The 17,144-nt window shown below is 42.0% G+C and overlaps 1 long non-coding RNA gene across 1 annotated transcript in view; it reads right to left on the bottom strand.

The window, feature by feature from the left end:
- Positions 1-1,725: 1,725 nt before the first annotated feature.
- The window catches only part of LOC139020413 (uncharacterized), a 39,205-nt gene continuing 23,786 nt past the window's right edge, over positions 1,726-17,144 (bottom strand). Inside the window, exons 3-4 of the long non-coding RNA XR_011473311.1 lie at positions 12,978-13,048; positions 1,726-1,897 (exon numbers count right to left, since the gene is read on the bottom strand). This is a non-coding gene — a long non-coding RNA (uncharacterized lncRNA). The remainder of the gene's footprint in view (positions 1,898-12,977; positions 13,049-17,144) is intronic.

Here is a 17,144-nt window from a genome sequence, read left to right as displayed (position 1 = left end):
CATCTGTTTATGTTTCTAGCCCTACCAGCAAACCCTTTATAGGCAGGGACCAAGTCTTATTGCTATTATGCTCCCAGTGCCCAGCACAGAACCTGGCACACAACAGACTAGTCAATGTGGAATAAATGCATAAATGAAGGAATTGAATGAGTACAGAGAAGAACTAACATGAAGGCAGGATGAACAAATGATTACATAAAGGAATTCCAACTGACCTTTCTGAAATAACCAATTAATAGCTGTTACTTTCACTGTTTGAAATAAATACAAGGCTCTTGCCTTGGTTCTGTGCACTTGTACTGCTGAAAACAACTTATAATGGAGTTGGTCAAGGCTAACCTTTAAAAAACAATCACCACAGAAATCTAATGACTGTAGTAGCCTTTTAATGAATAGGCAAGACATTGATATCAATTTACATTAATTAGTAAGGCTAAGATATCCTCGCAAAATGTCTGCTTCCTTAACCTTCTAGATTTATATCAAATATCACCCCTTGGGGTTTCTGAGTTTCTTAATTTGGAAAAGTTTGAGTCACTGTAGCAACACTGAAGTGTGTGTGTGTGTGTGTGTGTGTGTGTGTGTAGGGAAAACTAGTTTGTTTTCTACTACTCCCACAGAACTTCACTTCTGACACCAAATACGTGGGTTTCTCCCACACCAACAATTCGATTCAATTCTGACACTAACTACCTGGAAATAGCATCAGATCCCACATGATCAGGGCTCAGTCCCACAAGATTGTCCCTACCTCCACTTCAGAGGCTGATCGGAAGTCCGGGCCTCCAGTACTTCTAACCGAAGAGCTACAAATCAAGGGTTCCCGTGATCCACTTCCAAACTTGCTAGAATGGTTCACAGAACTCAGGAAAAGAGTATACTTACTAGGGTAACAGTTTATTATACAGGACAGAGCTCAGGAACAGCCAGTTGGAAGAGCTGCATCAGGCAAGGTGTGGAGGGGGGCGTGGAGCTTCCTTGCCTCAGTGGGTGTGCCACCTCTGTGTGTTGGGCAACCCAGAAGCTCTCTGAACCTCATAGTTCAGGGACTTTTATGGAGGCTTCATCACATAGGCACAATCAATTATTAACTCAACCTCCAGCTCTTCTCTCCTTCCCAGAGGATGGGGAATAGGGCTGAAAGTTCTAAGTTTCTAATCATGGCTTGGTCTTTCTGGCAACCAGACCCCACCCTGAAGCTATCAGGAGGCCATCAAGAGTCTCCTCATCAGAACAATAAATGCTCCTGTCACCCAAGAAATTCCAAGGACTTCAGGCACTCTGTGTCAGGAACAGGGGTCAAAGACCAACTATCAGAACATAAAACCCAAAATATATATTTCTTATTATATCACAACATCACAGTGTTTGTTCCATAATAAATGCTCATGGTATTAAAAATACAGTCACTACTTAAATATCTTTAGCTGTACGTAAAGTAACCATAATGCCCCAACTTTCCTAGGCAGAGCATAGCACTGATAGAAGACAGACAACCACCAGAAACTTTAAACCCCGGACTGCCCTAGAATATTTTGGGTGGGTAGGCAGCACACCCACAAGTATTTCTACTTTTTATAGGTGTGATCATCATATTTAAACAATTATACACCAGCTTTTTCTCTCATTATTTAGCAAACATTTTTCTAGGTTGTGATATACTCTTTATATTTCCTCCCCAAAAAGCCATATATCCTTCTGAGCCTCTGTTTTCTCACCTGTAATCTCTTCATCTCCGATGACACTTCTCCCAGAGCTCTTGAGAGGAGGCATTCTAGGGAACTGGAGAGTGCAGGCTGTGGGGTCACACACCCCTTGGGGAGTCCTGGCTCTGCCACTTCCTTGTTATGTTACCTTTGACAAGTTCCTTGTCATCTTTGATCCTCCATTTTCTCACCTGTAAATTAGAAATAATAGTGCCTTATGCAGAGAGTTGGTATAAAGATTAAATGGGGTTTTAAATAATATTTAATCCAATGTTGACACATAGTAACTCTTAATAAACAATAGCTGATATTATTGTTGTTGTTCTACTTTGCTTTTCTATAGAATATCATTACTTAACCCTTACCAAATGATGTTCTATTCCTTACTCTTATTGGTAATTCTGCAAAGTACTTCCTCAGGCATACAGCTTTTCTCCCCAAATTTTATTTATATATATATATATATATATATATATATACACACACACACACACACACACACACACACACACACACACACACACACTGATTTTACAAAGAGACAGAGGGAGAGAAAGAGAGATATGAGAGAGAAACATCGACCGGTTGCCTTGTGCACACATCCTGACTGGGGATCAAACCTGCAACCTTTTGGTGTGGGATGACATTCCAACCTATTCACCCAGCCAGGGCCCAAAATTATCTCTTCAGATTAAATTCCCAGGAAGAGCCAGCAAGACACTTTCCTCTCTGTGTCTGGTGATCTCTTGGTTCTTCCAGAGCCTCACCTCTGATCCCCAAAAAGCATGAAATCTCCCCTGCCCCATTTTTCCTACAACAAACCATCTCCCTCATAGGCACTACTAGGTCCTCTCCCTCCTATCCAACTCCTACATGGCCCTAGAGGGTTTTTCTATAAATACATGTTTTCTATTGTGGGGGGGGAGTAAGTGTCTCTTAATGGCTGGCAAGACTGTAATTTGGAACAAGCCAAAGACAGGCAATTAGAATACTTGTCATTCTCTTGATCCAGCAAGTCCATCTCCAGGAATTTTTTTTCTACAGATATACTAAAAAAATGTGCAAAATGGAATATCTAAGATTATCAGGGCAGCACTGCTTAAAGTAAAAACACAAGAAATCACATAAATGTGACTGGAGATTATTTAAATAAATTACACAACACCCATATACTGAATACCATAGAAAGATAAAACTCTTTATGTACTACGATGGGGGCATTCCCAAGCTACATTAGTATTTTTAACCAAAAAAAGCAAGGTACAAATCAATGTAGCATGTGTGAAAAGTAAAAAATAGTGGAAAGAACAGATGTATGTGTTTGCTTGTACTTGTGTAAAACACTGTGGAAGGATACATAAGAAACTGTAACATTGGCCACCTCTGGGAGAGTACTGGTGGCAGGTAGATAGGTACTGAAAGTAGATTTTTTTCTGTGTGTACCCTTTATTGTGTTTGAATTTTAAACCATGTGACTGTATTCTCTAGTCAAAATAATAACAATAATTGACAGAAAACACACGTGGTGGAGACACAAAAATATTGCTATATGTGCTGTTACTAAAGGGATAGCAGAAGAATTCATCTTCTGGAGAAAACTGCTCCTGTGTTAGGGGGGAAAAACCCCCACAAAACTTCTAAGGGCCTTTTGGTTGTGTAAAGCCAAAGCTCAGAGCCCAGTCTGGAAGGGAAAGGTCCGAACCATCGGAAAGTAAAGGACGATCTCTTCAGGTGAAAAGGTGGTTCTGATTTTAAGTAATTCTTTATCTCCTCTGGGGTGGACTCCAGGGGCAGAAGTTGGGGGCATTGGGAACTGGAAGGAGAAAAAGGGAACGAGAAGGGCCTAAATAAGAATAAGTAAGGAGAATGGACCTCCAACCCTGAGATGGCTCTCTACAATGGTGTAAGGCTGAAAGCTTTTAGAACAAGTGGCTTGTTTGGGGGGAGGCCAAATCCTGCTATTATATGTGTGGCAGGATGTGAAGGTTCAATTTGTTTTCATACTAAAAACAGTTTGAGGTTGCCTCCCTTTTCTTGCCAACTTAGAGCAATTATTTTTCCTCACTTATTGTGCAGTCTGAATGTTGAGCCCTCCCTACGCTTAAAGAAAGGGAAATCTATTCTTTTTTGGTTTGTTTGTATTAATTGCTGATGAACCAGGCCTTAGATTTAATAGGTCAACAGTCTATTAAGAACTAGAGAACAGAGGAACCAGAAGAGAGAGAGAAGGAAGTACCAATGGAAGAGGCCAGAAAAGGGGAAAGATTTTCTTAAAGTAGAAGGAATCAGAGAATAGGAAGAGAAGAGAGTGACAGAAGGTCACCACAACCGCCGCACTGGCATGGGAGCTGATCTGGGGCAGTTTACCAAAAAGGAGGAGGACGTGAAGCTCAACTGAGCCAGGTGAATGGTACTAGCAATGAAGGCTTCAAGGGACACAAGGCATGGGGCAAGAGCTAAGTCACTGCCACAGATCGTTCAGCCATGACCAGAAAGAGAACTTCCTCTTGCCTGCACCAAACTTGTCCATATACATTGTGCCTCTGTAGGCAACTGGTGAATAAATAGGTCACTCCATTAGCATTGGTAACTCGCTGGATGCCTGCCCAGCTGGAGAGATGCCCATCCATACCATACAACTTCAACGTGAACCTGCCCTATTACTCTAGGTGATATATGCCCCAGGGCAAAACCTGGACCCAGTGGAGTGGTGACAAGAAAGCTCTGGGCATATGTACCTGGTGGGGGAAAGGGAACAAGAAAAGTGGGAGCTGAACTGAACAAGGTCAAATCCTCCTGAGATGGGACAGTGGATAATGACACTGCTGTTACATGCAAATAGGGACAATGTGGATGACCGGGTCTGGCAAATTTGACATATTACTCACCTGATTAAAACTTTCTGGGGGCTACTCTCCATCTTTAGATTAAATTTCAAAATTTTCAACTTGGTGCATTAGTTAGAATAGGCTAAGTTATGCTGCAGTAACAAATTAACCCGCAAAACCTAATGGCTTAACACATGGTACATATGCTCCACATAATCACTCACGGACCCAGACTAATGGAAGGGCCAATATCAGGGAGCTATACCACTTAGAATGTGTAGCCTCCTTGGTCACAGTGGCAATGTGTAAGCTCCTAGGAAAGCTTGCTTTTTTATACTGTAGCCCCGAACTGACACGTTTTCAGCACATTGGTAAAACTAGACACATGGTTCCCTCCAGCTGCAAGGAGGCTGGGAAATGTGGGGAGTAGATGGGTATTTGGTGAGCAGTAAATATCTCTGCTATACATAGCACTTAGTGATCTGGCCCCAGGGTCTCATCCAGCTTATATCCTGCCACTGCCCTGCTTCCCAACTCATAATCTACCTCTGGTCATGGGGTCTTCTCTCAGCCCCCAGCCATATTCTTGAACCATTGCTCTCATACTTTGCTCATGCTGGTTCCTGACCATAAAATACCCCTTTCCACCTTCTCCACCTGCCCAAATACTAAGCCCAGCTCAAATGCCACCTTCCCCATTCCTGGCTGCTCAGGGCCACATCTCTTTTTATATACGACTAGTGGCCTGGTGCACAAAATTCATGCACATTAAAAGGGAATTAATTAGAGGAAATATTTTAATATTGCTATTTGACCTTTCTCTATAATAGAAGTGTCAGAGATGAAAGAAAATTTGTAAAATGTAAACGAAAATCTCCCTCCTGTCAGAGTCTGGGGCACGCCACAGGACCCAGAGTCAAGTCCCCACTCACCTGCACGCGCGCGCCTCGAAATCGTGCGAGACCCAGACCCGGCCAACCCCACCCCCGTCAAGCCCCGCAGGGTGGGGGGCACAGCCTCAGGTCCCCTGACTTGGCCTCAGGTCCCCAGGCCCCAGCGTGAGGGCATGAGGGTGTGATGACCATTTGCATATTAGATCTTTATTATATAGGATACTTCCATTAACACTTAGGGTCCATAAGACTGACTTCCTGCCATAGACTATTTTACAGAGCCTGTCATGTGTTGGGCACTAAATAAATATTTGTCAAATAAATGCTCTACTTTAGAATTTTTCAAATAATACTTTGTTTGCCTTGTCCACACCCATCCTCCCACCCCCCTATAGGTTGTGTGTTCTGGATGATACAGACTGGATGTTATTCATCTCCACTTCCCCATTACCTACTGGCACTGAGAATTCTTTCAGTAAATGTTTGGGGGAGAATTGATTAATTTGCCTTCTATTTACCTAGTACTTTTGAGTAGTGACTTAAAAAATAACTACAAATGGGTCTTTTAACAATGAACATTGGCTATGTGTATGTTATATTTCAATTTAAAAATTTATTCTAAAAAACAAACAAGAAGCAAAAAAGGGAAGTATTGGGAGAGTAAATTGCACGAACACAAAGGCACTTCTGGAAGATGCAATCGTTGGTGTGTGACTTTTGTAATAGCTTCTGTAGACAAAAATATTAAAGTGCTTTTGGGCTCAGTAATGTTGGCCAGAGCTAGCTAAAGGAAAAGGAACCCCATGGGTAGAAACATCCTGTCTCAGGATCAGGAGGAATCAGGGCCCCAAGTGTGGTGGGAACACACATGGCCCTCTTTACTTCTTTCATGTTTCTCTGAGCCTATACTTCATTATTCCCACTCACTGAAACACAGCTTTTTTCGCTTCTTAAAAAACAGCCACTTGCACCATCAGCCAACAGCTATCTACTTTTTAATTCTTTTCCAGAGAGTAGCAGCCATATCCTCTGACCCAGTTTAAGACCACAGAGAACAACTCTGATTGGTCTAGCTTGCACACATGCCCACCGGGCCCAATCACAGGTGACCAGTGGAAAGTCCCCAGGCACGGCTAGTTTTCACCAAGATCTTTATGGAAGAACCAGGCACCAGAAAACAGGGGCTGGGAAGAAAAAGCCATTACGGCTCACTAAAATCAGGAAGAACCATTCATAAAAAATAAATAAAAAAGAGAGAAGGTAGCTTCAGAGAGAGAGAGAGAGAGATCATATAAATATAAATATATCCTCTGAAAAGAATGGAAGATAAGGTCACATTATTTGGGAAGGAATTAAAATGGCAGGCGCCACTTCATACTTATTCTTCCACATCTCCTAAATACCACCCTGCAGGTATTTCCACTGACAACTCTTATCAAATCTATCTCCTAAATTGCTTGTGCAATGGCTCCCCCCTCACCATCTCCATTGCCTCAGATCCTACCTTATCATCTCTGGTCTGGAGTGTTGCAACCGTCTCTTAACTGGACTCAGGGCCCTCTCTAGTCTAACCTTGTTCTAACCACCCACCACAAGTGAAAGGGCGAGGACTACACCCTCCATCTTGCCCCAGGGTAAGGGCTACGCCCTCCATCTTACCCTGGATCCTCCATTTTTGGGCAGGCATGTGCTCAGCAAGGCTTCTTCCCAGAAGCCCAAGCCTCTGCTAGCCACACCCAGGAATTCTTTAACCAATGACAATCAAGGGAAGTGCGCACCATAGATATGACCACATCCTGTGTAACAAGACACCGACTTGCGCCTGGCCAATCGGCAGGGCCCACAGTCCTTTCTCCTCCCCTTACTCCAACCCCCTATAAAAACCCTCTTCCCACAGGGCTAGCCCTCTCTGCCACTTGGCTTGAGTGTGATCGGGGAGCCGAGCTAGCTCGAATAAAGACTCTTTGCTTTTGCATCGGACTCGGCTGGCTCCCTGGTGGGCTTTTGGGGATCTTGAAATCTGGGCATAACAACAAGATGGCCTCCAAAGGATCTTTCTTACAAACAGGATCCTACCATGCTCCTGTTTAAAGCTCTTTAACAGCCACTATCACCTTCCAAGCTTCTTCTTTTTCAGATGTATTTTTCATTGATTTCAGAGAGGAAGGGAGAGGGAGAGAGAAGTAGAAACATCAATGATGAGAGAGAATCATTGATCAGCTGCCTCCTGCACGCCCCACACTGGGGATCAAGCCCATAACCGGGCATGTGCCCTGACTGGGAATTGAACTGTGACCTCCTGGTTCATTTGTCAACGCTCAACCACTGACCAACACCGGCCAGGCACCTTCCAAGCTTCTTAGCACCACCTTCTCTGATATAGTGCCAACTTCATCTGCTCTCACTCTTTCCTAGACACCATGACCTTTCCCCTACCCTCCCTACCAGCGGTCTATGCTTTCTTGTCTTCCCAAGCATTTGCTCTTTCTTCCCCTCTGGCCAGGATGTCCTTCTTTTCCCTATTAACTCTGTCTGGTGATAGTACTTACCCTTCGAGGTCCTGTTAAATGTCCTTCCCCCTCTGTGATGCATCCACATTATGTCCATTTTTGGCTGTGAATACATCTGTCTCCCCTGCTTTGCTCTTTCAGAACAATAACCACATCTCGTTTATCTTTAATCCCTAGTTTCAAGCCTAGGGTCTGATCCACAGCAGGAACCAACAAATGGTTATGGGAAGATGTAAGGAAGGGAGGGTGCACAGGAGGGAGTGAGAGGAAAAAAAAGGAAAGAAGGAAGGAAGGAAGGAAGGAAGGAAGGAAGGAAGGAAGGAAGGAAGGAAGGAAGGAAGGAAGGGACAAAAGGAGGGAGGAAGGGAGGGAGGGAGAGTTGACTCATGGCTCCCACAGATACTCAGATCCCAACTCCTGTATGTTACCTTCTATGGCAAAGAGATTTCAGGTGTGATTACGTTAAAAATATTGAGAGGGAGAGTATCCTGGATTATCTAGGCAAACTCTAAATACAATTGTAAGGTTCCTTTATAATAGGGAGGCAGAGGGAAAGTTCACCATGGAAGAGAAGGCCGTAAGAAGACAGAGCAGGAAGAGTTTTGAAGATACTATCGTGTTGGTCTTGAAGATGAAGGAGGAGCTATGTGACAGGGAATGCAAAGAATGAAGCTCTAGAAGGTGGAAAAGGGGAGGAAACAGAATCTCCCCTAGCGCCTCCTGATGGAGCACATCCTGTCAGCATCTTGGTTTCAGCCCAGTGAGACGTCTGACCTCCAGAACTTTAAGAGACTGATTTGTGTTGTTTTAAGTCCCCAAGTTTGTGGTAATTTGTAACAACTGGAACCTAATACACCCTCCATAGTGGTTGTACTGTTTTTGCAGTCCCATGAAAAGTACAGGTAGGGCATGTCTTTTTTTTTTTTTTTTTTTAAACAATGAGGAAAAATTTCCCAGAAGCCTCAGAGTACACCCCCCTCCTATCTCATTAGCCAGAATGGTGTCACATGGCCATTCCTAAGCCAATCACCAGCTAGAATAATCAAACTTCCTGCCTAGCCCTTGCTCTGATGCTGCATCCTTCTCTCCTGACTCACATCAGGATTCTGCCCTCAAGGAAGGAGAGAGGCATAGCAGCTTTGAGTTGGCCATCAGTGGTGCCTATCTCAAAAATTAATTGCAGGGGAAAAAAAATCCTCAGTTCAATATATTTTATAAGAGTTAAAAACTCTTGGACTAGACTCTCTGAGGAGTCATCAGCTGCAGGTTCCCAGGCCAGGACTTTCCCCTGTTCAGCCCCATCTGGCTTTGTCTAACTCTCCCCCTTTTTCCAGAGCAGACAGGGCCAGTGAGTTCTGGTTGTGAGTCACCAAGGTTAAATAAGGCTCTGTGAGCACAGGGGCTTGTCTTCTAGAAAACTGTCCCACTTACAATACTGACTCAAGTCCTATTAAGGGAATCTTTTCTCTTTTCTTCCTGTTTTAGTTTTACTCTGACATATTATCCTAGAATTTCAGAGCTGCAAAGGGCCTTAGAGGTAGTAGCAATAATAATCATCATCATATTCATATATAATAGTATTATTATGGTAATTACAACTGCTGCCATTTTTCGTGAGCATTTACTACGTTCCAGGCACTTTGTATGTGCATTTAAGCCTCGGGTCTTCTTGATGAGGTAGATATTATCATCCTGTCTGATAGATTTTCAAACCTGGGAAAAGAAAAAATGAATTGTTCAAGGTAAATGCTGGTACCAGGGTTCAAACTGAGATTTGTGAGGACTCCAGGATTTTTGTTCTCAAACTTCATGAAGTCCCTAACCTTTCATTCTACAGAAGATAAATGATAACTCAGGGTAAGGAGGGTGGAGCAGAGGGGGTGCTGGAAGGCATGAGCATCTTGCTCAGTTCACATGACCTGGAGTGGCCACACCAATGGCTGCCTGTCTAGTGCAATAAGCAGCTCACATTAGCTTTTCTCTCTCCTCGGAAGGAATCAAGTAATTACTAATCATCTGTAACTGTGTTTAATGAGAGAAAAGGGGTTGGTCCTTTTGCAAAATGAGAGCAATGAAAATATTTCTCGCCCTAACCCATTTGGCTCAGTGGATAGAGTGTCGGCCTGGGGAATAAAGGGTCCCAGGTTCAATTCCGGTCAAGGGCATGTACCTTGGTTGCGGGCACATCCCCAGTAGGGGATGTGCAGGAGGCAGCTGATCGATGTTTCTCTCTCATCGATGTTTCTAGCTCTCTATCCCTTCCCCTTCCTCTCTGTAAAAAATCAATAAAATATATTTTTTTAAAAAAAGAAAATATTTCTCATCGTGATTGTTAAATTCACAATGTTGAATTTATCTGGCGTTGTTGGAGGATTTTTAGAAAATTGTATTATAGCTTGATGAGTGCCTTTATAAAAGTATTTCAAATATTTTCTCTCAGCTTACTTCAGCTCTGTAAGCAGAAAGATATGATTATCCCAGTTCACAGTAAGGACATTATGGCCCCGAAAAGATTACATTACTTGCAGAGCCAGAGTCAAAACCTAGGCCAGTGATGGCGAACCTATGACACGCGTGTCAGAGCTGACACACGAACTCATTTTTTTTGGTTGATTTTTCTTTGTCAAATGGCATTTAAATATATAAAATAAATATAAAAAATATAATTCTTTGTTTTACTATGGTTGCAAATATCAAAAAATTTCTACATGTGACACGGCACCAGAGTTAAGTCAGGGTTTTTCAAAATGCTGACATGCCGAGCTCAAAAGGTTCGCCATCACTGACCTAGGCCCTGTCCCTTGGAAGGAAGCTTGTTGGTAATGAGGGCCTGACATCCAAGGTCAGGCAATTTTCCTATGAATTTTACACTCACATTTTCAAGTTAAAAAAGTAATGAAGATTTTAGTTGGCTGAGGTGATTTTATTTTTTTACTGAGATTTCTACACTGAAAAAATAAATTTAGAGAGTAATGATATCTTTATAATCACAAGTCTTCCCACCCTTCATCATTTATGTCTCCAAGTAGAATCTCAGACCCTTTGCAGTTTTTGCTGAGTTTAATCCTTTACAAATTGCCTTGGTGGCTAATTTGAATAACATCTTCAGTTCTGTTATGCTTTTTTTCTAATTGATTATACTGCATTATATTTATTTCTAGTTAGAAACTTGATACTTGGTTGAGCATTCCTGTTGCTTCCAAGAGCTTTTCAGTTAATTTGCTTTAGTTTTCAGCATAGGATTATACCATCTGCAAATATTAAAAAAAACAAAACCTGCTCTCCTAGTTCCACTATAAGTGCTCTTTCTACCACATGATACTGCATTTTTCCACTACTTTGCATTTTCCAGATGACTAAATGGCTCCTTTAAATGCCAAAATATTTAGAAATATAACTGCCTGAGCTGACAATCTTTCTCAAATGAATTACAATGTGTAGCAAACAGCTGTGGTTTTGCCTGCACAACACATCTTTCCCTCATCTTTTTTAAAAATATGTTTTTATTAATTTGAAAGAGAGGAAAAGAGAGGGAGAAAGAGATGGAAACAATCATCTATTGGCTGCCTCCTGCATGCCCCCTACTAGGGATTGATCTTGCAACCATATCATGTACCCTGACTGAGAATGGAACCGTGACCTCCTTCCTGGTTCATGGGTCAACGCTCAACCACTGAGCCACACAGGCCAGGCATTCCTCCCCATCTTTTGATAGAAGCCCCTCTCTTTCTTTGGAGGAACTACCCTTCCCACACCCCAGGAAGTCCAGCTAGACTGCCCTTCACTTGACCCCATCCACATACTCCTAACCCTGACTCCACTACAGGCTGACCTAAGGGACTCTTCCAAGAATTTGTGTCTTGAGAGAAGGGAAACTTGGCCAGAAGTACTCAGGAGCGGTGTCATCTAGAAGGCAGGCCCTAAGGAGATGCCCACATTTTGGCCTGGGGTGGCCCTGATTTCTGTCTCCCAAAGCCTGATTATTCAAGTGCTCCTTCCATTCCAGGAGTTTCCCAATATTCTTCAATACGTTCTGTTTGCTTTTGTTACAAGTGATCCAGGTATCAATGCCCAAAAGTTGGTTGCAGATATTAGACCTTGCCATCAATGGAATTGTATCCCTCCCAAAAAGATATGTTGAAGTCCTAACCCTGAATACCTCCAAATGTGGACTTATTTGGAAACAGGCTCTTTACAGAAATAGTTAAATTAAAAATGAGGTCATGAGAGTGGGCCTTAGTCCAATAGATCTGGGGTCCTTAAAAAGGGGAAATTCAGACACAGAGACAGATACATAAAAGGGAAGACAATGGGAAGACACATAGAGAAGGCCATGTCAGGACAGAGATGGGAGTGATGCATCTACAAGCCAAGAAACTCCTTGAAGTGGCCAGAAGCTAGAAAAGACATGAGGGAGATTGGCACTGCCAACACCTGGATTTCTGGGCTACAGAATGTGAGACAAGATATTTCTGCTATTTTAAGCCACCAAATGTGTGGTACTTTGTTATGGCAGGCTAGGAAACTAACACAGATCCTCAAGGAAATGTAGGCTATCTGGAATGGCATATGGCAGAAATTGCTGACTGTTCACCAAACCCTTCCTCCCTTTTTTGCCTGTGAGTAGCCCTGTCGCCAGGCACATGGCTGCCCCACCAAACCATGTTTGCTTAGCCTCACTTGTGGTTAGGGTGACCGTGTGTCTGACTTCTCCCCAGGAAAATATAAGTGGGAATAACTTGTGCCATTTCTGGGTCTTCTTCAAAAGAGTGTCCTAAATGAATTACTACTTCAAAAAGCTTTTCTAATTAGCTTCTTCAATTGAGGATTTGATTCTGGGCTGGCTGGATCTCTGCTACCTTCACCTAGTAATTGTTTGAATGTAGGAGTCATCCTTGGTAAATGACATCAACCTAAGACTCTCATGAATTATCTCAAGAATTGAAAAGAAGAAAAAAATGTACCCAAAGTCTCCTGCTGTCCTCCCAGTTACGTTTCCCCTAGAAGGAATGTAATTGGGCTGATGAAATACCCTTTTACCTTTAGAGGGCTCTGCAGCTCCGTGGAGCGTTTTCACATCTAATGCTCCTTTGTTCTTCTGACACTGTGACCTAAAGGAAAGAGGACAGGCACAGAGGTCAGGGAGAGCTGGATGGAGTCCCTGCTTTGCTATGCTTTGGCTCTGAAATGCCAATTAACCATGTGTTAAAGGAGAGAATAGCAACACTCACTCTTTGCTTTTAGCGTTAGGACTGTGATTACTCTGCACACAGTAGATACCCATGCAATCTTGTTGAATGATGCTATGAAGTTTGCAGGGTAGGGATTCTGAGCCCTGACTTACAGGTGAGGGAAATGGAGTTCATCAGAATGAGGACAAGAATTGTTCAAGGTCACAGAGCTGGATCAGGATCTTCAAAATCAAATTCATTGTTTCTATCCCCTTAATCCACTGAAAAAAGAATTTTCTCAGGTTTAAATAATAACAGCACTGTTGGCAAAGGTAGCTTTCATTTATTGAGCATTTAACATGTGTCTGACACTAGACTAAGCAGTTTATATGAATGAATCCTTTTTACAGTTGGAAAAGTCAAGGATTCAACAAGGTGAAGTCACTTGCCCAAAAACACAGACAAGGTCATTGCCAATAATGGAACAAGCTGATAACATATGCCTTCCGATGGGATGCACTAGAAACACATGGCATTGTCTAAACAGCATTTTGCCCAAAAATGTATGAACTGATTGAATAATGAGGAGACATTTGACAAACTCAAATAGTGAAATATTTTATAAACAACTGCCCTGGACTCTTCAAAAATGCCAATGTCAGGAAAGACCAAAAAAAAAGGCAGGGGGGGATTGTTCCAGACTAATGGACACTAAAGAGACATGGAAATTAAATGCTTCTTATACTGCGGGATGAAAACTGAAAAGTTATAAAACAACATAATCAGGCCAATCGAAGAAATGTAAACAGTAACTGTTTTTAGGTATTATGGCATTAATCATGTATTTACTGAATGTGACAATAACATTATGATTGTGTAGAAAAGTGTTCTTGTTCTTAGGAGATATGTGCTAATAATTTTAGAGGTAAACAAACATCAAACCAGCAACTTTCAGATGTTTCGGGGGAAAAAGGCGTGTGTGTGTGTGTGTGTGTGTGTGTGTGTACGTACAGTACACAGAAATAAAGCAACTGTGGCAAAATTAGCAAATCTAGATGAAGGATGTAAGTTGTTCATTGTACTCTTCTTTCTTTCTTTTTATTTATTTATTTATTTATTTATTTTTATTTTATTAATTTTTTACAGAGAGGAAGGGAGAGGGATAGAGAGTTAGAAACATCGATGAAAGAGAAACATCGATCAGCTGCCTCCTGCACACCTCCTACTGGGGATGTGCCCGAAACCAAGGTATATGCCCATGACCGGAATCGAACCTGGGACCTTTCAGTCTGCAGGCTGATGCTCTATCCACTGAGCCAAACCAGTCAGGGCTCTTCTTTCTTTTTAAAAAATATATTTTTATTGATTTCAGAGAAGAAGGAAGAGAGATAGAAACAACAATGATGAGAGAGAATCATTGATCAGCTGCCTCCTGTCGAGCCCACAACCCGGGCATGTGCCCTTGACTGGCATCCAACCCGGGACCCTTCAGTCTGCAGGCTGACGCTCTATCCACTGAGCCAAACCAGCTAGGGCTTGTCTTTCACTATCTTTGACTCGCTATTTCACAACCCTATAAACTGTAGGAAAATGATAATAATGCTAATTATTCTTGCTCATAGAAATACAAACTAATTTTGTCTGTAAATGTACAATTTAAGAGATTAAACATCAGTTTATTGTGCTAAAGATAGTTATCATTTTACAACTATTAGAAAATGTACTTCTGCAATCTTGATTGTGTGTATGTATCGCTGTATGTTAATCAGATTCTCCTTTGAACTGGTTTTACTATATGACTAGTTCATTCTGCAGAAGACTAACAGGAGGACGTAGTGCTATAGAAGTTCTCACACTCTATGGGAATTGGAATCTTGAGAACCCTACAGGCCAAACCCTATAAGAAGAACTCTGTTTATAATAACGCTCTATGATTCTAACTTCCCCTTTCCTTAACTTTATTTTCCCTTCTATGACTATCCCTCCACCTAGGTCTGAAAGCCAGATTGGGTAGATACATGGCTAGCCCCATCTGCGTACACTGGGTGGCAACCCCTTCTTTTTCCAGAATAAATCCTTTTTGGTGACAAAACATCTAGTCAATATTATTTTTCAGTTGACAATTCATTAATTACTAAGTTAATAAAACTTTGAAAAATGTTCACTTTGTATTTTCATAAGTCACAATTTGAACTTTTAAAAAATTATAATAGTATTTGTAGTATGGTCCTATCTTCATTATAAAGATATATGTCTTTATACAGGGTGTGCTAGAGTAGGTTTACAGTTGTTTCTATGGAAAATAATATAAGAGTAAATAATAACACAAGATTCAACTGTTTCACGTACTCACAACTGTAAACCTATTTTTGCCCCACCCTGCATTTCTTAGAGAAAGCCTAGGAGGATGAACACAAAAATGTTCATTAGAGATCACTCAGACAGGGGTAGGTACATAATATTTTCAGTTGATTTTTACTCTTCTTCGTACATTTCTATATTGTCCAAATATTTTATGCTGAACATGTTTTCTAGCAAGTTTTTAAAATATATATATATACTTTTTTTTTTTTATTGATATCAGAGAGGAAGAGAGAAAGAGAGATAGAAACATCAATGATTAGAGAAAATCATTGATCAGCTGCCTCCTGCACTCCCCCTAACTGGGGATTAAGCCCGAAACCCCAGCATGTGCCCTTGACTGGAATCAAACCCAGGACCCTTCAGTCCACAGGCGAACGCTCTATCCACTGAGCCAAACCAGCTAAGGCTCTCGCAAGTTTTAAAAGCACCTATCTTCCTTTTTAAAAGACAAGACAGAAAACTGCTGAAAACAGTCATTTGGGATGGGAGGAGTGTTAAGAGGGATCAAGTGCGAGCAGCTTCCTCAACCTATAGGGCTTTTTAGCTGATTATTTACATGAGAAGACCCATTGGGAAGCCAGCAGGCCAGCTTAATTCCCAGCAGACCTGTTTTTCCTGACATGGGATGCCTCAGGCATAAAACAATTTGAAGTGGCAAAGCATCAAAGTCCTCCCTGTGGCTGGGCTGGGTATGGTCAAGTCTGAGAGCTGGACTGCAGCTCTGGCTCTTTCGGCCTCTTAGATCTTGAGCTGGTCAATTAATTCAGTCTCAAGCCACAGTCCACAGAATGTCAGCTCTAGAAAAGACTCATCTAAACCCGTGGTCGGCAAACTGCAGCTCGGGAGCCACATGCGGCTCTTCCTAAGCCTTAGGAGTACCCTAATTAAGTTAATAACAATGTACCTACCTATATAGTTTAAGTTTAATAAATTTGGCTCTCAAAAGAAATTTCAATCATTGTACTGTTGATATTTGGCTCTGTTGACTAATGAGTTTGCCGACCACTGATCTAGACGAGTCTCAGCTGGGCTGACTGGGCACTTCAAGTCTCTGCCACGTATCTGTTCCATGCCAGTAGGCTACCTCAGGAATGTCCTCATGGAGATGACAGAAACACAGGAAAGAGCAAGGCCTCTCGAGTTGTAGACTTAGAAGCACCATACTTGCACTTCTGCTTCATTCTATTACCCAAAGCTAGGCACATGGTCAAGTCCAGAGACAGAGGCAGAGGACACTTCAAAGTTAAATGCCGAAGGGGGCGGATGCAGAGAGGGTAAAAGATCATTCAACCCATCAGCAAGACCTTTCAGTTCTACCTTGGAAATACTTCCCACACCTGTCCAATACTCCTATCTTATTGCTACCACCACTTCAGTTCACCATGACTTCTCTTACCTATCACCACCTGACTGCTCTGTCCAAATCTTTTTTGTCCATTCCTTCTCAGACCATTCTCAATGCAGCAACGAGAATAAACTTAAAAAGAAAACCTGCTCTGACCACTCATTTAATTAAGTCTGCCAAATGGTTTCCTATTGTTCTCAGGATAAAGGTGAAAATCCTGAGTAAGGCCTGAATTGTTTTCAATTTTCAATTGAGGGGTTATTTTAAAGCAAATAGGTGAACCTGGTGAAAGGGAGAAAGAGAGTGAAGATGGAGTGTGGGAAAGAG

Source organism: Myotis yumanensis, unplaced genomic scaffold, assembly GCF_028538775.1.
Source record: "Myotis yumanensis isolate MYYU_CA2020_CCGP unplaced genomic scaffold, mMyoYum1.0.hap1 SCAF_12, whole genome shotgun sequence".
Lineage (NCBI taxonomy): Eukaryota > Metazoa > Chordata > Mammalia > Chiroptera > Vespertilionidae > Myotis > Myotis yumanensis.
This window is presented reverse-complemented; position numbering and strand designations above follow the sequence as displayed.